Source organism: Apteryx mantelli, chromosome 21, assembly GCF_036417845.1.
Source record: "Apteryx mantelli isolate bAptMan1 chromosome 21, bAptMan1.hap1, whole genome shotgun sequence".
Taxonomy (NCBI): Eukaryota; Metazoa; Chordata; class Aves; order Apterygiformes; family Apterygidae; genus Apteryx; species Apteryx mantelli.
Genome location: NC_089998.1, coordinates 8503703 through 8524602, shown reverse-complemented (window position 1 = coordinate 8524602; position 20900 = coordinate 8503703). Strand labels below are relative to the sequence as shown.

The window sequence follows — 20900 nt, the reverse complement described above, 5'->3', positions numbered from 1 at the left end:
GTGCCGGGGAGCGAAGCGGAGGCGGCGGTGTGCGCGGCGGGGGCGGCGGGGGCGGCGGAGGCAGGGCTGGGAGCCGCCGTGCCCGGGCCGAGCCCGCAGCCCCCCGCAGCGCCGGGGCAGGGGCAGCGCTGCAGCCGCAGCGCAGAGCTCGCCTTACCTGATGCTAATGTCCCTCTCTGGCGGAGATCTGCTCGCCCGTGGGTTTTATTCGGCTCGGTAGGAACTTGTGGGAGAGCTTCTCTGTCCAGCTCGCATACTGGGTGCTGGGCTGATAATGCAGGCGTGAAAATCCTGGGGCTCTAGCAGTCCTTTTCATGCTCAGACAGAAAATCCCCCTCCTTGATCCAGATCGCGGGCATTAAGGGCAGAGGCAAAAAAAGATCCTTTTTTTCCTCCCGCTTTCTTTTGCTTTTTTTTTTTCTTATTTTTCCCCCTTTCCCTTACTCCTGTGCCCCCCCCTCTCCTCTGCTGCTCAGTTCATAGCTATCGGGGGAAGGAGCAGAGGCAGCAGGGAGAATGGAGAGGGGGTTAGAAATAAAAATGAAAAGGGCTCCAGGAGGGAAGAGAGAGGCTGGGCTTGCCACGGGGGAGGGGCTTGCAGCGGTCTGGAGAGGATGAATGGGGAAGAGGAAAGCAGGGAGGAGCCCGAGCTTGGCCATTTTATTCTAAGAAGTGTTTTGTACATAATTAGGGAAGGGGGAGGGGCGGGGGGGGAGAAAAAAGGAGGAACTTAAGCTCCGGCCAGACGGAGCCTTGGTCGTGGGAAGGGAAGATGAGAAAGGGAAGGTCTGCCTGGACGGGGCGGGGGGTTGTGTATGGGGGGGGAATTAAACTTGTCTGCCCCTCAAATTTGGGAAGGAGGCGGCAGCGAGGCTGGTTGCGATTCCAGGAAGCCCCCCGCCAGCCTGACTCGGTAGTGGGGTGGAGGGGGGGGATACTCGCCCCTCCGAAAGGGGGGGGGGGAGAAGAGGCCGGGACCCCCCCGCCCCGTCGTGCGGGCGCGGTTCAGCACCGCGGACAGCGCCGGGGCCGTCGGGCCGGGGCGGCCTCGCCGCGCCCAGCCTCCGCCGGCCGCTGCGAGGCTGCTGCTGCTTCCCTCGGAGGTGCCCCCCCGGCTGCTGCTGTCTCCGCCAGCTCAGCCCTGCCTCTTTGGGCAGCGTTTGGCAACAGCAGCCTGTTGGGAAGGGAGCTGGGTCGTGCTTGAAATTGGTTGGAAAGCGAGAGAGCCGAGCGGCGCTCGGAGGCGTGAGCTGCGGTCCTGGGGCCTGCTGGCTCGTCTGCTTCGGGGAGGCTAGAGTTGGGGAAGAAGCGGGGTGGAGGAATGGGGCCTCCTCCTACCCAGCTTGTCTCTGGCTCACAGTAGCAGAATACGGCTTTGCAATTGCCTAAGCACTTCAAAAAATGCAAGGAAGATCAGGGAGGAACAAGTTAAGAGACAGGGGTGCCTCAAGGGCATTGCCCATCCAGACAAATCTTAGTACCTCAGCAAAGGCAAACCAGTACAGGAAGAACATTTAAAATTTCTGACCTTTGTGTGAGGTTTCTAGTCAGTGACCCCTCAGAAAAGTCACTAGCTGTGCTCTGCTGCCAAAAAGCAAAATAATTAGCCATCTTGTGCAAGGCATATGGGCAAGGAGGGCAATCAGGGAGGCCCTCCTTCCACCCGCCTCCTCTGGCCTGCAAGGACAGTCTGTTCTCTCCTTCTTTCACTGCATTCCCTGTAGCTACAGAATATTGTCTTAAGCTAAATCTTCAGCAAATCTTTCCTAAGCAGAATTAGAAGCTGTTTGGTAAAACTCCAGGCTGTTCTGATAGGGCTGAAGCTTAGCTTATCACAGTTACAGGGTATCCAAAGCTCCTGAGTTTTACTTTTTTCCAAGAGACTGTTCAGCCGCAAAGCACATTTCCTGGTAAACCATCCCTGATTCTGTCATGTTGGCTCATATAAAAGGCTGAAATGATTTTCACAGATTTCCCTGCTACAAGGCCACAGCAGAATGACTTACTCCAGGGCAAAGAAGTCTGTGGGATCGGGTCTTATATAGACCATATATCTGCAAAGCACTTGTTTAAACAAATAAATAGTGTCTAGGGTTATCACTATAGTGTTCTTTCATTGTTGCTCTTGGCATTTACAGAAATGGAGGGGGGAATCCTTCTGTCTTACATGAGGTTGTTTCAAATCAAAGTAAAGGTCCCACAGACTACAGCTGTAGTCATTTGGGATTTATTGATTCAACTAATGCAACAATACTAGGTGCCTTTCTCCTCTGCATCTGGAAAAGCTACCGGGTGATTGGACTAGCAGGATCTAGGACAAGCCAACCTGACATTTCATAATCCTGTGAAGAAGGAGTGAGAGAAAACATAGGTGTAGGTGAGCTGACATTATTCAGGCACCCAAAGGTCTCATAGGGCCTAGAGAACAGCTCAATTATTCTTTACAAAATAACACCTTCTTCCAGAAAGTCAGAGTCAACAAACTCTTGGCACCAATATCCTGCCTGGAAATGAGAATTGCTATCAATATTATAAAGATTATTAGAGGCAAACATAAAACAAAGTGAAGAGAGAAGTTTTGCCCATCATTTTTCCTGTCCCCAAATATTGTCTTTCCCGCTCCAGCTCATACACACACTACTGCTGCTTTTTTTCCAAAAAGCTTTTACTGTGTCTATATCAAAAGAGGATTAGTTGGTGCATTGAGTATTCAACATGTTCTCTTACAGCATTGTTGTGTTCAATGAGCTTTGCTCATCTGAATGGACACTCACTGCATAGTCCACTGGTTTAATTTGCTGCTTTGGAAACCTAAGCAGGTTACAGCATATTTAGCTATGTGTCTGTTCTTATGTGTCAAAGATAAGGCTTCTGGATGCCATTTTTAAAAACAAAATTATTTCACTCCAGTAGCTTTCTCTTTTCAGTGGTCTCTTCTTTTTAGTCTTGGGTATTTCAACTCACCTTCTCTCTGCAATGAACAAGGTCTGGATCCTCACCCCAAGTCAGCAAAGCTCCACTGAACAAGAGTTTTTTATTTCTTCCAATCAGGACCCCGAGTTGCTAACACTTCCAATCCTATCTTTTTTTCTCTTCCACCAGTTGTCTTAAGAACAATGTTTAGTTGTTTTATTTTTTATCTGTAGTATTCTTCTCATGAAGAAAATAGAAAGTAGTCAATCAGTCAAGGGAGGATGTGAAGGAGGATTAGAATTCACTATACACATGATATATAAAGAGTGTCTCCCATTTTCAAGCACTGGAGGAGGGGGGAAAGCAGTGGTCATCACGGGGAGGATGCAAAAATAATAATCTGGACTCCCTGTTACATACTTACAGAGACACTACAGTGTTTCTTTCTGTGGTGAGAGATCCAGAAAGCAGGGAAAAGCATCCATGTTTTTCACTGAGCAAGCTGCCACAAAAAATGGTCAGATGGGTTTCCAGCGTATGCTCCAAGCACCATTTCACAGCGCCAAAAGAGCTGTCTGTGCCCACAGGACATTATGAATACTCCATTTCTATTTGTGATTCTGCAGCAAAAACTCACTTTAGAGTCCCATGGGCTCTTGAATATAATCAGATACTACTCTGAGTTCTTCTTGTGCTATCATGAAACCTTTCCTTTCCACATATCCTCTTTTGTTGCCCTTCTTGAGGATGCAGAATGTATTCTTGTCAACGTTTTGCAGACTTCATTGTCTATTACAGGCTAAAAATGGATTAAACTTGCTTTGTGAGCACTGTATTGATATTCTGGTGCTCTCCCAGTCTCTTGTGAAATGTATTTCCTCTTTCTCCTCTGCAAACAATACCACAATAAGTAGTGATCTTATTTAGACCATGTTTTATTCTGGTAGCATAGATATCTACCTCCTAAGGGTCAGCCATATTAATTTGTTGTTGGTATCCCTTAAAACATGGGTCGGAGTCTCACTGTTTGCAAAGCAGGATGGGTGATATGCAGAATGGCTGTGGGGCCAAATAAATACAAGGTATTTTTGAAAGGTGGTGGGAAGAAGTCTGGGAATGGGCTCAAATGGCAGGGCTAAGAGGCAAGGAGCTGGAAAAGACTGTTCCCACCATCCCCAATGAAGAATTAGAGGTTTCCAGTCAAGGTGTGAGCAGGGAGTGGGAGGTGGGGGGTGGAAGATTGGAACCCCCTGCCAAGCTAAGCAGAAATGTTGATAATTCCCAGGAGACTGGGAAGATATAGCTGGGAACTGGCATTTTCTGACAGGAGTTTCTAATAGCTGGTTCTTCTGCATCAGACTGATTCATTCTCAGTGCAGCCCTAGAAACCTGAAAGACTCTGAACTCACTGAACTTTCCAAATAGATACTGTCCGATCTTTGCACTGTTCCTATATTAACAAATCCACTTTTGGGGATGGATCCCTTTCCAGCATCACACCAGCAACAAAAGAAATGCCATGACTTCAAAATCAAACTTCAGCTGTCCTAGGCATTCACCTTTCAGAATACTTGTTCTGAGCACTGTGAGCCTCTGGGGTTTGCAGAATGAGGTTTTCAATCTCCTGAGAGCCAGCTTTCTGATGAGCTTTTTGGTATTTTTGCTACTGGTCTTGGCTAGAAAGCAGAAAGTGTGTGAAAAAGAAATAACAGTGGTTTATCTGTCATTGAGGCTTAAAAAAAAGTCACAGACCACTACAAGGTCAGTTCTAGGAAAGCGTGGTGGACAGAAAGAACAGTGAGAACTGATGGTTTCCCAGCTCAAAAGTCACACTGATATGAAGGTTCCTGGCCAGGGCTTCACTGATGTAAAATTAATGGTTTGATCCACCGGACAAAGACAATGACAACTCTAGAGATTGAATCATCTCATTGTTTTAGACATTTACCCTAGGATGGGATGGATTTCTCTCTGAAATTACCTTGCTCTCCATTGACTCTAAAGGGAACCTAGATCAGCAGTTTAGGCTGAACTCCCAAATTTTAGAGGGATGAAGCTAGCAGAGATGAGTTCTATCCTCTAGAGTTTGCTGAGGTACACAGAAGAGCAAGTGAATGAACCCATAGCTGCTGATTTTCCTGTCTTAGTCACAAATCCATCCTCTTTATTAATAGTCTTTCATATTCACTATTGTTACTATTGTCTGGTACCAAGTACAAGTCATCAGTATTCATCACCTGCAGCTTAGTTTCTTTCTGAACTTGGACTAAGGCTATTAAAAGAGAACTACTTGTAACTCCCAACCCATCATAAGCTGTACACTGCACAGAAGGCTTCAAGCCTCACTCTGCCTCTATCTGCAATCACTCAGCACTTCAGACCACTCAAAAAAATGTTGGTAGATGAAACCCGTGTGCAGTCAAATGCAGGGACTAGAATGTTCAATTGAGCTTTTTTCCTCATTCCTCACTCTAACATATCTATGTTCTTGCATCTGTTTCATATCTCCCAGAGCCCAAAAATGTTCATCACAAAGGAGATGGCAAAGCAAGAGGCACCAATATCTCCTGGTATTTATGAAACAGGCATGAGAAAGAGATCTCTTAGCTTAATTAACAGGGGTTGCTGGAGCAAGTGGACTGCCATTGACATCCCTAGTCTTTCTAAGCTGATTCTGCACCAGATCAGTGAGAATTAGAGGGTCAGTGCTTCTCTTCTGACTTACCCAAGAGAAGCTGTTGCATGTCTAGCAGGCTGGTGCTGAGGTCGTACAATCTGATGTTAGAGTAGCAAACTCCATTGTAGTACAGAATAATAGTACCACCCACAGCATAAGGTCAGTTATAACACATACGCACATCTGATTGCATGATTGTTACACTGACGTCGATGTGCTGTTACTATATGGAGATTTTTTTTTTCTGCTTTTGGAAGGGGTGGCACAAAACTCTTTCATCTTTGTTTTCTCACCTCTCATTTATAAACAATGACCAAGCCTCCTGGCTGTCTCCCACATAACAAAAGGGGTAAATTACATTTTCTGGAACCTCAGGATCCAAATCACCAGGGCTGGTAGCCCAGCCCCTTCCAACAGATTCATGCAACCAAGTCGCACTTTTTCATAAGCAATAGTCTAGGTCAGAATGAGCTATCATCATTATCTTCTCACAAACAAATATACCTGGCAAGTACAGAATATAGGAAGATGAGTGAAAAATCTCTCCCCTCACCCCCACCCCGTGTGTCATTTATTATTTATTTGGGAGAAAATTTGAATTTGAATCACTAAGGAGTGACATATTTCAGAGCATGCTGCTACTCTGAGATAACTGCACTTTGCCTCAGGTATGCAGTGAGTCACAAGGTTGATAGCTGGTGCATACCAGCACCCTGAGAAGTGGGGTTATTGTTACCATACAGTAAACACATGCCCTGGGCAGTGCTATTCCTCACATACAATAGGGAGTTTTCATCTTGTTAAGAAAAAGCTGACATGATCGATTTTTAGGAACTATGTCGAAAGGTATACGCCTAAGTGCTTTACAAAAACCTCTGCATAAACACAGTCTCTTAGGTTATTCTGGTTAGTGGTCAGAGAAAGAGAGGACGAACCAAAAGATTTAGGACTCTGTTTCAGGTTTTGATACTGACTCCTTGTATGACCTATACAGGGTCATTTTAGGTCATTACTGTCGTATGTAATCATATAATGAAACCTCTGCCATTAAGTCTTCAAGTACCATTTTAAAGCTGGTAAGGCTTCCTGCCTCCCATCAATCTACATAAATGAATCCCCAAAGCAATCTCTAGAGAATAAGGAGAAGAGAGAGTTCAAGCAGTCTGAGAAGTCATGTGGATGTCTTCCCTCTGTTCAGAGGGACCCTTCACACTGAACATGCACCAGTCAGCTCACACAGTGTTATTGCAACTTGTTGGCTTCAGAATCTACTGATTTGGGGGTCTTGCACCAAGTTGTGGTGTGGGCTTGCCCTGAATCTCTCTCTAGGCTGCAGCAAACAGAAACTCTTCCTAGCCCACAGCTCAGGATAAGTTTCTCAGCCCTACCTGAGCTGAGAAGAGACCATACTCTTGTTCCCATATGCCCTGATTTCCAAGAAAAGGAAACAGTCAAGTAAGCCAGGAACGAGCTCTGATGTACTCTGTCCAGATGTCTAGGACCAAGACCTTAGTGTGTAGGGTGAAGCACAGCTGCCAGACAGTTTAGACGTGGCTCTTATGTCAGGGTTTCCCATCAGCATGCTTAAAAGTGTGTATAAAAACTCTACCTTGTTTATTTTATTTGGAAGCTTTCCAAAGCAAAGACTGTTACCTACTCTGTGTATGCACCTTTCCCTGAGCAGTCCCTAACTCAGCTGCTACCTCTCTGTGCTAATGATAGCATTACTAAGAATGAACTTTGCCTACATGCTTCTTCCCCTCCTGCTACCCAGACATGCTCAGGTACCAGCATGGTACTACTTTCCATACCAAACACTTCATTCACTGTGTTTCTTTAACAGTGAGTGCCACATTAGGCAGAAATTCAGTCTAGGGGATTTTGCAGGTCCTTATTTCCTATCTTTTCCCCTCTTAGAATCCATTTGTCCAAGGCAGCTTCTGAGCCAGCCCAGATCTCTCTGCTAGAGCACTGTCATCCCCAGTATCCCAGTGCTATTATAGTAGATTCACACTCCGGGTTCAATCTTTAGAACTGACACTGTTTTTCAGTTGTCAGCAATGAATTCTGCACATAGACACTCAAGGCAACTTAAAGGGCTGTGGCTGTCAAGTGTTTCTTTATGTAGTGTTCAGTTCTTGTTTTCAAGCTTTTCTTTTGCTTGTGTCACCTTCTCCAGAAATAAACATTTCTTTCCCTGATAGTTTTAGATCATTTCCCCCCAGACATTCAGCATTTAAATTTTACCACATTTCTTGAGGAAAATTGTGCAGTTCACCTCTGGAGGGAGCGTTCTATTGCATAAAAAGTGCTGGACCGACTTGGACACCTGGGTTCTATTTTTGGCTCTGCTTCTGCATGGCCACATAATCTCGCGGGGATCACTTTGCTTTGCTTCTGCTTCCATCTATGCAATACAAGTAATAATACATCAATCTAATGCTCTCATCTTGTCAGGATTACTGTTGTCAACCTAGAAGCCAGACTAGAACTAATTACAGCTACCCACACTGCTTTTTGTCTATGTAGCAGAATGAAGGCATGTTGGTAGTAAATGTTAATCTATTTGTGCTAGCTTTTTCTAGCTAGCATGGAGAATGGTAGTGTTGAGAGCATCATGGCCTGCAGTTACGTCTCCACTGCTGCTGTTACACACACTAGCAAGACTAAGCCATCACAGGAATGCTAACACACACTCTCATAGCCTTATTTGGCTTTTTAGATCTTCCTGAGGAGAAATATAGTGCTTGCTTCACAGAGCTCACAATTGCAACAAGTGAAATCAAAGGAGGCTCTAGTCACCCTGTCATTGATGACAAAGGGAAGTACAGGGAATATGTGGTTTACACAAAAACAGAGGCAAAACTAGGGGCAAACCTACATACTCCAAGCCCCAGTTAAATGTCTTTAATCACCAAATCATCCATCCTTACACATGTGCTGACAAAAGCCACCATATAAGGGCAAAGTAATTATTTTTATTTTCTTTCTTTCTGTGCTGCTTCACCAATAGTCGATCAATATTGTCATTAAAGCTCTGAGAATAGGTTCAGTTGGTTAATCTGCCCCTTGACTACAACACGGAAAGAAAGGAAAACAAAAATCCCTCAATCATGTAGTTCCTCATAGCCATCACACCAGTCCCTTTGTTTGGAAAAAGGGATGCATCCATGGATGTCTCTTTCACAAATGACATGGCACACAGGCCTGGTTTTTCAGCTGGCATTTGGAGCCTAGGAGATATTTCTCGCCAGTGACAATTCGTAGGTAGGTCAGATTAAGAGGATGAACAGACTGAGGTATCCTTTAAATAGCTTAAATTGTATACGTAGTGTATTCCTTTAACAGGCTTATGCTATCATTAAGTTTTCTATGGAAGAAGGGAGCCATTGTGCCAGTATAACACCGACCTAATTAGCTTTGCTGAGGATTTATTTAACAGGTTTATTCTAACAAGTTTATTCTTTAAACGTCTGATAACTGATTTGTTATAACTCTTTAATGAGTCTCTGTCTTCCTCTATTGGGTTTAATTCTTTTTGCTGCTGTTCAGTAAGGTTTTGCATCTATATAGAAGGCTGATTGTACTGTGTTTAGGCTTTGATAAGCTTTATTCTTATAGCGGATATTCATTTCAGTGTACCGAAGTAAGTGGATGTACCTATATTCATGTGAATAGCAATGTGTGGAAAAAGGAACTTTTCTGTATTACATTTCAGTACAGTACCTTTCATGCCAATGAAGCCCAAGGAGTCTTACAAACTATCACGTTCAAATCCTGCTAGCTAAAAGGAAAGACTCCTAATCATTTCAAGGGGGTTTCTAATACAGACCCACATGCAAAACTCCCAAGTGGTGCGCTCCCCAATGAAACGGCAAGAGGTAGGGGGAGAATAATGTGAACAAGGTAACCCCAAGCATGGTAAGATCCTGATATATGTGTATATATATACATCTCCAGCACCCTGAGGTTCCCTTGGGTAACAGGGTGAGATGCTTGCTAGGGCATAGGGTTGTTCTGATCCTGAAGTTGAAGGTGAGATAGATTCAATTCCTCTGACAGGGTAAAATATTGTATTACAGCTTCCTTTCCTGAGATAGGGTAATGTATGTCAGAATGTGCATGTACGCCCACTTAACTACTTTGTATAGCTTGAAGTGCCTTCTTTCTGAAGATACTTTAAAAACATGAATTTAGCTTCACTCCATGCTAATGAGATACTTTCTACCTTCTTTCTGCAGGTAGGGAAACTCAAGCAAGGCATGTCAAAGCATTAATCAGAATTGCCCTATGGATCAGTGGAATAGATTTTTAGATCTCACAGCTTGGTTCTGTAATCTCTAGGCTTTGTGTTCTCCACACAGAAAGGAACATCAGCTTGTTGTAAACTCAAAGAAAAAAAAAAATGTATAGGCTATGGTTCTTCAGACTCTAACAGAAATGATAGTTAATAATACATAATTTACTAAAATATTTAGATATTATACATTACTATAACTAGGAAATATGGTTAATGGGTTTTGACCTACATTGTTATACTATGTACTACTTGATTCAGATCTTAGTGGACAGCCAATTCTCTTTTGATCAGCTTATTCATAGTAACTACAACCAAGACCTGACTCCTCACCTGTAGAGAGAACCGTGAAACTGATATCTGGTGGCAGAATTTTGTGTCATCTTTAGAATGTTATTTTATACAGCAAAGAGAAAAGAATGTTCAGGGACAAGCTGACCCTTTGCCTCTTAGAGGCTGTGTATCTGCTGTAAGAATGAGGAACATCTCTGTGAGAAGGGAGGAGAGGGGTGTAGGTATATGTTTGTGCACATAGAGGGAGACAGAAAACCTCAATCATCTAGATTTATTTCATAACACACTTAGAGACGTTGATTGAGGATTTTTTTTAACATCTCCTATTGAGTAAGAGAGAAACCTCATCCCTGTGGCTTTATCTGCTTGACTTGCAGTCTGTAAGTACAAATCTCTACTATAAAAGAAAGCCCCCTCCACCACTGTGGCTCCCCAAATTCCACCACTTATTCCCATCCCTCTACCTGGAGTTCTGCATGATCATGGGACATCGTCTCTGCGTTGTAAATGTTGACAGTCCGAGCTGACCTCCAGAGGCTTAGATATTCTCTATCCACAGCAGGAAGTCTGTCTTCTACGAACTACAGATCAGGCCCGTTCTGTTTGCATAGATAATAAAAGAAGATATACCTTGACTCCCCAGCATTTTAACACAGTTGTTTAATACAGTAATTCTGCGAGAATGCACATGTTGTGAATGACTTACTGTTATTACATGCATTTAGGGCAGCCTGAAGATTCAAAAAGGGAGATAAAAGTGTTATTATCCCGAGGACCTCTTTGCCCACAACAATGTTTATGAAAATAATTTTGTTCCCTTGCAATTTGATTTTCCATTTTATTAAACTGTAAAAGACTTTAAAATGAGAGTGGAAATACATTTGCTTGCTAGAGCCACCTCAGTCAGATCAGAAGAGGGCATGGGATAAGCTGTCCAATTTCTCTTCTGCCTTCAACCGTAGTCTTGGAAATAGAGCAGCGGGACTCAATAGAAACAGCTGCTTTCTGCCAACTGATTGTAGGGCACGAAAGCTACTAGAGAGGCCTAGAAACCAAACTATGAAGGTAGAGAAGAATACTGGCAAACATTTGAACGGTGGTGGCAATTTCTATTTTCACAATTGTACCCCTTGAGCTGCACCCAGCACAACTCCTACAGTCACATTCCCTTTTGCAAAGCAGGGTACTAAAAAAACCTTCCTTTCTCCCATTATTTTTCCCTCTGTTTCAGAGAAGGGTATTATCATCTGTTTTCATTTCTCTGTTAGTTGTCACTATAGTTGGTGTTTTTACTGAAGCTCCAGAACATCAACATTTTGTCTATTTGCTTTGCTTTGATAACATGAAGAACTCATTTTTCATTTGGCAAGAAAGAAAGAATCCATTCATTCCTCCTTACACATGCAGAAAAAAATAATAAAATATGGATCTTACTTAATCAGCAAAAGAGAAGGCAAACTCCTTTCCAAATCCTTTTGTTATTGTTGACTTTAAAAACCTTGTATCCTTAAGTCAACATTGCTACCTTGGGGAACAGACTCTCCATTTTAGAAAATTCTGGATTCCAAGAATTCTTCTGTCTATTCAGACATCAAGCTCCTCAGACCAGGATGTCTCTATTGTGTTTGAGCATCCCTTAGTACAACAAAGCCCTGATCTTCACAAGAGCTCTGAATCATTCCCACATTGCAATTAATAGTAATTTATCTTGGTTTCTCACTAGAGTAATTTCATCAGTCGCTATTTAAGAGCCTGCTCTAGGAGGCATTGGGAGGTGAGAGGTGCACAACATGGTCTGAAAAAAGGAAAATGTTGCTAAGGCTTCTTAATGACTTTTCTTTCTGCCTTTTGGAGGTTAGTCAGAGCAGACAAAAGCATCAATATCGCCCCACCTGGGGTACTGATATTTATCAAATTCTGCCAGCATTGGAAGGCTGAGGTATGGAAGAATATTTGCAGAAGTGTAGTAGCAAAATTTTTGCCATTACAGTTGTAACTAATGATTGGTTAATGCTGGATCCCAACTTCTTCATAATTTCTCTGACCACTGGGCTTCCAATGAAATAGCAAAGTTGAAAGAGCAATCCTGTGCACTTATAATAGAAATAGTACAGAAAAACAATATCAATAGAAAATATGATCCCCTGCTAGAAACAGAATGGTTATATAGCAGATCTGTTCAGCCCTTAGGTGGGAGAACTCCAGAAAAAAAAATCCATGGATTGATACCAGTTCCATATTGCTCAATAGTAATGGGTCCAAGTATTAAAAAAAAAAACCACAAAAAACAAAACAAAACAAAAAAAATTTTTCTCTAAAATCCATAAATTACTTACTGTAAAATACAAAACTAAAATAAATGGAAGAGGAGATTTGATTTGACTTCTATTTTCTGATCCTTCAGAGTTGTCCCAAAAGATATTTTCTAGCTTTTTTTCTACTATGAAAGCTGTGAACTTAATTTTAAACAAAGTAATTAACATATGAACTATCCAAATAATAACACGATTCCTGGATCTCAGACTTTCAGAAAGTAACCGGTCTTACGAGGTTTGTAGTAATCCAGTTAAAATGATGCCAGTGCACATTCCCCATGAAATACTGTACAGATGAGGAAGTCTTTTTTTTTTGTCTTTTTTTTTCCTTTCTGTAAGATATCCAAACTTTCCTGTGCCCCTTACAAATTCCTAGTGCTTTCCACATTTTGTTAGGACACTTTCTGATAAAACTTCACTTTGCATCATTTTTCTAGTAATAAAAATTCTCAGATTTTCCCTTGGGGATGTTCTTTCCTCCTTTGCAACACCATTCTAGGGAAAACATCTACTGAGTGCTGTTCCTGAGGCTGTTTCATTTCAGAAGTGTGACTCTGTTTTCTGCAAAGTTTTTTGAAGTTCTTTTAGGAATTAATGTCATGAGATAAACATACATCACATTGTTTTCTTGGGGACATGGAATTGCCAGCATCAAGGAGACCTTTGATGGCTTCAAAATATTGCCAAAGACTCCTTTTTTCAATGAGCAAGCCTTTCAGCTGCTGCCAAATCCAAGGGAATAGCTTCACACCGTTAACATTTTCACAATTCTGTCATTTTAATAGTGAGCAAATTTGTGCTCCTTGCTTCAGAATTAAAACATCACAAAAAGACAGGATGACCTAACAGAGAAGCAGCAGGAAGGCTGATAGTAAAGGCTGTCCTCCCACCAAGCTGTAAAGGGGAAAGCAGCATTAATCCCTTCCCAGAAAGTTGTGCTGCTCCTGAGGAGACCTCTCCCACAGAGCCAGACGCAAAAGAATAATCTAGCCCTACTGGCTTTTCCACCCTCTGTATTTTCTAAGCATTGAATAGACTCTGCAATCACAGATCAATTGATAATTTCATAAAACTGAGTGAACGGTTGTCAGCACGGTAATCAGCCCATTACGATGTGTATGCATTGACCTTCAACCCTCCGCCCAAGACCATGTGTCAAAGATAAAATGCCTCTTCTCAGTGCCTCTCTCTCCCACATTCCCTAGGCTGTTGCTGTTTATGGGCGGAATGAGCTTTTGTTTAATTGGTTACAGCAGTCAGGGAAATAAATAACACTGATACTCAGCCTATCTTTAGCGTCACCCAGCTTGCTACAGTGAAGAGGCTTTTCTTTACAAGCGGGCCTCAAGAAAGGTTTGCAAGCCTGCTACAAGGGAAAATACTTTTAGCTCCATCACAGAGGGCTGTATTCTTCTGGTGCCTTGGTAATGTGAGAAAAATGAGGATCATAGAAAAAGTCTCTGTATGCCTTTTCAAACCATACTGTGGAGCTGGGTGTCCTCTCTTCTCCTCTGTTCCTCAGTGTGCACTACAAAAACATGATGTAAATAAGGCTATTTTGCTGCTCTGTCCTTCCTCTCTGACCATTCCGTCACCCTGGGCCTACATCCATCCTTGAACGAGTATCAACATTAGCTAAGATTTACAGACATGCGAAGTGAGGCAGAGAACAAAATTACTAACAACCACCCAGAAAAATTGACCTGAAGTCTTTTGAGAGCATCAATGTATTTCCAATCTGTTTCCATTTACTCACCATTTTCCCCCAAGTAAATGCAGTGACTCCTATTTACTCATGTCTCCATGTGTGCATCTCCATTTTTTTCTGCAAGCAGTTTGTTATTCATAGAGCTTGGTAAAGAATTTACAAGCAATATAAACTCTTTTTCTGCTGCCAGAATATTCCATGAACGGGTTTTAATTTTCTGAAGCATCTCTGCTGTGCAAAACCATTAGTATTCACAACCCAGACTCCTCCTTCCCTTTGAACAGATGCTTAGAAATGTTCACAAGCTGATTGTTACTATGCAGTGATTGGTAAATTAAATCACCAGGTCCTATTGATCCTATCTCCATATTAATGATGGCTCTCAAACACTTGCAACTAGAGGCTCATACACAGTTTCTGCAAGTTCTCACACAACATCCCAGCCAGAAAAATATGACTGTTCAGCTTCATGTAGCCTGGAATTGAATACAAAAAGAGCTGGTTGACTTAGAAATTCCAACTGAGGTTCCCAAGAACCTGTTGTTACACAACTGTTCTACAGTCACCTCTCTACATTGCTCTCTAATCATCAGAATATACAAACCTTTTTGACTTTGCTATAAACATGGCATGAAGTGTGAAATTAACCCATGTTGTACATCATGCAGAAGGACCAGTCATGTTCAGATTCCAATATGAGTTAAATAATTAGCTAAATAATTAATAACCTGCTAAATAATTAGCACATAATTTGGTGTGGACAAGAATGAGAGGCTAAGTATGCGTGCCCCTTGAGTTTGGGTTTTATTGAAAAAGATCAAAATCCAGACTCTATATCCGTGCATAATCTGGCTGCTGAGGTGTTGGGGGTAGCTGTTGTAATGATGTAACAAGAATCCTGACATTATTTAGATTGAATAACATCTACCACTCCTACTGTCCCCTATTGATTAATGACAGGAATATCTCCTCTAACTTCCTTTTATACCAGCTCTGACCCCAAGAGCTTATTCATAGGAGGTAGGATTTACCATCCTTTGACTCCACTTCCAGAACCAGTGGTGGGTGAGAAGGACCATCTATAGAGAGGACATGCCCCATCAGGACAAACGTGGACTTCTGGCCTCTTCTTAGTAATACTGTAGCACCAATGTACTTGTAGTATTCCTGCTGTTGCTGCTGGGAGTGGCATGGTTGTTGGAAATGTCACGAGGGCTTGGGCTGTTAGCTCCTGCTCTGATTTCCATAGGAGAGGTGAAAGTATGCTGGATAATGGGTACTCCTTTCTCCTTCCAGGAAATAACCCAAGGTATGCTAAGAAATGGAAAGTACACCCTCATCCTCTTTCTGCATGTAGGTATAAGGCACATAGTATTTAAAGCCTTATTGAACATGATTTTCCAAGGGTTTCATGGTATTCCAGACAAAGCCAAAACCAAAGGGCTTTCATTTTCATTCTAGAGAGGGAAATATTGCAGTGTGCAGGCCAGGATTCCCCTAGATGAGTTGTCTTTCTCTGGATGCATCCTCATTCAAACTGTCTGGGATGGCACTTTTCACCTTAATGTTGCCCTGGAAGAGAACAGAGGAAAAGAGTTGTTTGTACTGGATGACTTGGGACTTTCTACAGCAGGAAAAAGAATATTTCCTGAAGAAGATTTTTCTTGAACTTATTTCCCTCCACTTCTCAGAGAACTGCCCAGAGAAAATGTTCATTCTCCAAAATCAGAGGAAATTTTTCATGCCCAGTACCAAGACTAGCAACACTTACTAAGTAGTTATGCAGAGTAAAACCAGAAGAATCCAAAGGCCTTCTTCAAGACATCAGTAGATGGCCACCTGGTAGAAGGACACATTTGTATATATTCTTCACCTCCAGAATAACAACGGACAATTCTATATATTGCATGATTTTTTCTAGCCTTCCCATGAATCATTTATCATCAAAGGCAAGACAGCAGACAGGCTGGCTAAGCATCACGATAAGCAAATCCTGTGTCTCTCTAGAGAGGTGTGTTGCATGCAGGTCCCCATCTGTGGTTGTGCTGAGCCAGGCCTCCTCTGGGTGGGTGTGGGGAAGGAAGCTTTGGCTGCATTTTTACCCCCAAGGCTGATGTGATATATTAGATGGAGGTGACACGTGGGTCAAGTGAGCACCTGTTCTCCTGAGGCCTCAGGGAGCCTTACTAACATGGGAAGAATTTATTTTAACAGCTAGAAACTCGGGGAGATTATCACAGTACATTCCCTCCCTGGGAGTTGTAAACTGCTGGAATTCACTTCTCCCCTTTGGGATGCTGCAGAAAAAAAGAGGAAGTGTCTCTCTACAAGGGCAAAACAAAGGGCTTTATCCTATAAGCCTGTGGTCTGCATTCACTTTGAATAGGGATTGCAATAGTTGATAGATATCCTTAGTCTGCTAAGGTCTAGTCAATCAAGAAAAATATTCCATTTTAAATATAGGGCCTGAGGAAAGAGTCCTACAGATCTTCAGTCTGGATTCCAGTGGAAGCTGTGGCTTGCATTTGTTACCAGCTGATGGCATTTGTGTAAGATAAATTGTTGGTCCTGGCCCACTTTCCACTTGCGGGACACGTAGCATACAAACCCAGCCTGGGGTTGGTGTCCTTACAAAAAGTGTCAGTTCAAGGTTCAAGTAGGCCTGGAGACTAGAGAAGAGGGGAATGTTTTGGAGGATAAGCAAAAACAGTGTATTTGATCACACCAAAACACTTTGCAGAATTTCTGATGTTCTGTGTAGGAAGAGGGAACAGGGAAAAGGAAGGAGAAGGAATGGCAGGGGAAAAACTAACTTTTTTCACTCATCTTTCAAATGTTGATTTTAGCTCTGGTTTGAAAGGAGGCTTTCTTTTGAAATTCTCTTCAGTGTTGTCGTCTTACTCAGAATAGTTTTAATGGTCAAAATCAAAATGCAACACTTTCTCTGGCCCTAAATGAAAGTCATTTTGTTGTTCTGGTTTAGTTTTTTACTTTTCAATTTGCTAAAAAAGCTGTTATTCTCCAGCCCTGCTGGAATCATTGCTTTTCTCTCATTCCTGGTGCTGGTACTACTGGCATCAATTCAGTAGATGAACAGAGGATTTCAGTCCTCTAAAGCAGCCAATTCTGTACCTTTTAAAAATGCCAACTGCACTTTCTATGATAGCGACGAATTACTGTGCTAGTGTCGGCAAAGCCTGCAAGCCTGTGGACAGAGCCAGAAGTAGAATCCAGGATGAAAAGCCTGAGTGGCTCCATGGAGATCAATCATATGCATCTTGTTTTCCGTAGGAGTTGCGGAAGAATGTGGCCCAGTCTCTCCTGATCCTTAGATGCAAGCACAAATCACAGAAACAGTCGTCCCTCCCTAAGAAGAGAATTCAGGATTTGGCCCAAAGACTTTGCTAAACAGGAGACTGGTTCTTTCAGCTATTTGAGAAAGCTTGCAGCAGCATGTCCTTCCACCACATGCTCAAAGACAGCGAGAGAGGGAGCAAAGTTTCTCACAATGTGACTTTTGTCAGATGATCCTCTCTGCCTTTCCTGCCAAATATGCCCAGTTCAAAGGAATAGCACCCTTATATCACCTGTGGCAGCCATTTCTCCAGCAGAGTGCCACTTTCTTGCAAATGGCTGGCTTACACTATGAGAAAAAAAAAAAATCAGTCACACTTGATAGGGACTACTCCAGGAGGAAGTTCAGTCACTGCACATATTCAGGAACAGAAGATGTTATATTACTGGGATTCCCTTGCCAGCAAGCCAGAACCTGTCCTCTTATCTCATGTGGCCCTGACTGGTCAGAAAAAAATCCCTGCACACCCCAAAGCCTTTGTGGAAAGGCCATATAATCCCCCCAACACACACACTTCCGTGCGCACACCCGACTGTCCCACTGACACAGAGAAAGGATAGCTGTGGTAATTAAAAGGTAGCAAAGCTCCTCGTCTGCATGAATAGGGGACAAGTCAATACAGTTCAATCTGCTGCTGAATTGACTGCAATCAATTTCTCTTTCTGCCCGTCCAAGGCTGCAGCTGTAAAGCACTCGCAATCTGATCAATGGTGACCTTGAAAGCAATGAAGAGAGAGACAAAGCCACTCTGCGAACGCAGGAAGGGATGGAGAGGAGCCTTGGGAGCTAGCAGAAATGGAAGTGAAAGCAGACCCTAACTGCCCCCTAGAGAAAGGCAGAGGTGCAGTTTGGATGGCTGCTCTCAGCCTGCGGGACCGTGCCACGCACAGGCACACGTCCCATTTCATCAGCCCTCCAGGAAGAAGAGCAGTGTGATAGTTCTACTGATGGACTGCCTCAAGAAGAAAGTGGGCTCTACCAAGCGGTAGGATGCTTCTTGCCCAGAACACTTCAGAAAAGACACCGATGAGCTAATACTGCTCCCTATCATCTCTATCCTGCAGGGAAGTCAGGGTGAGGAAATACTCTGAAGCAAGCGGTGCGAGGAGTCAAGGCAGTCCAGAAACTACACTTAGTTTCAGGTTGAGTCTGCCCACATAAGGTGGCTCCTACAAAATTGTGCAAAGGAATAAAACAAGATTGTGTCTTAGCACTTTCCCTTTCTCTCACACTCCCGCCCAGCTCCAACCAAACCTAATCACCAGTAATGAATTAATAATTAATCAATCACTACCTGATTTCATTTTCAGCTTGCAAGATGAGGAAAAAGAAACGAGATCTTAAAATAATACTCTGTAACGGGTTGTGTCTGTCTCTGGCAAATGCAATTTAACTGCCTTAATGAAATGCTAATTGGTAGAAAATATATATAAAAAAACCCTCCTGAATACTACTCTAATTAAATTTCCTTTTTTTCCAGATACGCAAGGCAAAATGCTCAGTGCAGAAAGAAAAGTAAACAGGCTCAAAGGCTGTCCTTTTCAAGAGAGAATAAAATCGCAAAGAACCTCACAAGGGTTCTTCGGGAATAACACCATTGTTGCTCCTAATTGAGTGTGTGTTGTGTGTGCATGTGTCATAGCTAAATAAAAATGATGTTTATGAAGAGCTGCCTGCTCCTTTGCTGATGGACTGGAGGCGCTGATCCGACAATTAAAGCATCATCTAAATAATAGCCATAAATAAACAGGTGTCATTAGAACAGACTTGCAATAAAGCTGATATTAAAAGCAGAACAAAATGAGAGGAAGTGCTGAATGGGAAAGGGTGAAGTGTAAGTCGTGTCAATCTGCTCTTTCTTGCAACGAATAAGAAAACAATGAAATGTCCTTACTGTGGAACCCCAACACTCGGCAGAGTTGTTACAAAGAAAGCGAGGGACAGGACTCTGACAAGGGGTGAAGGGGTTGTGAATAGCTTTCAGTCAGAAAAAGTGGGAAAAAAGAGAGTAATGTAGACACAGCCAGAGCTCATCAGAAATTTTCCATTAGAAACTTGCATTGGGAAATATTGATTAGTCAAAATCCCAGATTCTTGAAGGCCAGGGTCAATTTTGGCCCATCTTCTGCAATTCAGAAGAGTTCTGAATTGTCAGAAATGTGACACTGTCAAAGTACCAAGTTCACAGTTTCAAGCTGGAATGGCTTTTCATATAGAAATTGTAGATCGCTGCACTAAAAGGAAAAGGATTGAAGAAAAAAACTCAATTACAACTCAAAATGCCAGCTGACCTGACACGGATACTGGCCACTCCCCACAAATTACTGACCTGGGAACACTTCTGAAGCTAAAAGTCTGTGTCCTCTTTCAGAGAGAAAAAGTGCTGACACTCTGAAAACTCCAAGCTAGGAGAACAGTGTCCTCTCTGGTACAAGACATGCTTCAGTGCAAACTCATCCTAGGCATCTCCAGCTGCAAAGTGTCATCTACCCCTCTTGGGTAGTGTCAGGTTTCTCAAATACGATGCTAATGATGCTGGTAGGATTTGCTGGGAGATACTTCATGCAAACTCTTTAGACACTAGTGCCCTGTTGAAGGTGGTAGTTACCAGTTCAATGTGCAGTGCCAGGAACTGGGAACCATTGCTTCCCATAGATGGTTCAAGACACCTTGACCACCAGCTTTCTGCACCAGCTTTGCTTCACAGCAGTCAAAATCCATAGCTGTCATTGGTACTTAAATGCAAAGATACTGGTTCCTTGCCTAAAGATGAGGAGAAAGCTACAGACATCTTCCTGAGAAAAAGAAGGGACTGCACAGACAACAGGCTTCGCTTGCTCCAGACTCTATCAGCAGTACTATCACTAAACCCAGCTTATCAGCACAGCACCTTTCTACAGACTTTAAATGCCTTTGCAAATAGCCTTTCCAGCTGGGTATAATTACCTTAATTAAAACCCCACCTCATCCTTCTGACTGGAAAGGTTCACATAATCACTGTGTTTGTCTTAACAATCTTGTTAGCAGCAGGATTGGAAAGTCTTTCAACCCTTCTGCTGATGGGCTGAGACCTGAGTGATATCATGTGAGAAGTCCTTGGGTGTATCCTAAAGCCACACAAGAAATAGGGGATGTCTTGGCTGTTATGTTGTATTCCTTAATAATCAACTTAGTGAGAACCACTAGTGAAAGGCTTTGGTTTTCAACTGTTCCCTGTCTATGCCTAGCTGAATCACAGATAGCAAGGCAGCAGTGGCCATATTGTAGCAGAAAATACCTTTGCTTCATGATCTGGAGCAGCCAGGGATATTTTTTGACTGCTGGTCTAAATTAAAGCAAAT

At 42.8% G+C, this 20900-nt stretch overlaps 1 protein-coding gene across 1 annotated transcript in view; it reads right to left on the bottom strand.

Annotated features, from left to right (window-relative positions):
• BRINP1 (BMP/retinoic acid inducible neural specific 1) overlaps positions 1 to 500 on the bottom strand; it is a 90427-nt gene extending 89927 nt beyond the window's left edge. Inside the window, exon 1 of the mRNA XM_067309103.1 lies at positions 158 to 500. The gene's annotated coding sequence lies outside the window, so the exon portion shown is untranslated. The remainder of the gene's footprint in view (positions 1 to 157) is intronic.
• Positions 501 to 20900: the final 20400 nt, after the last annotated feature.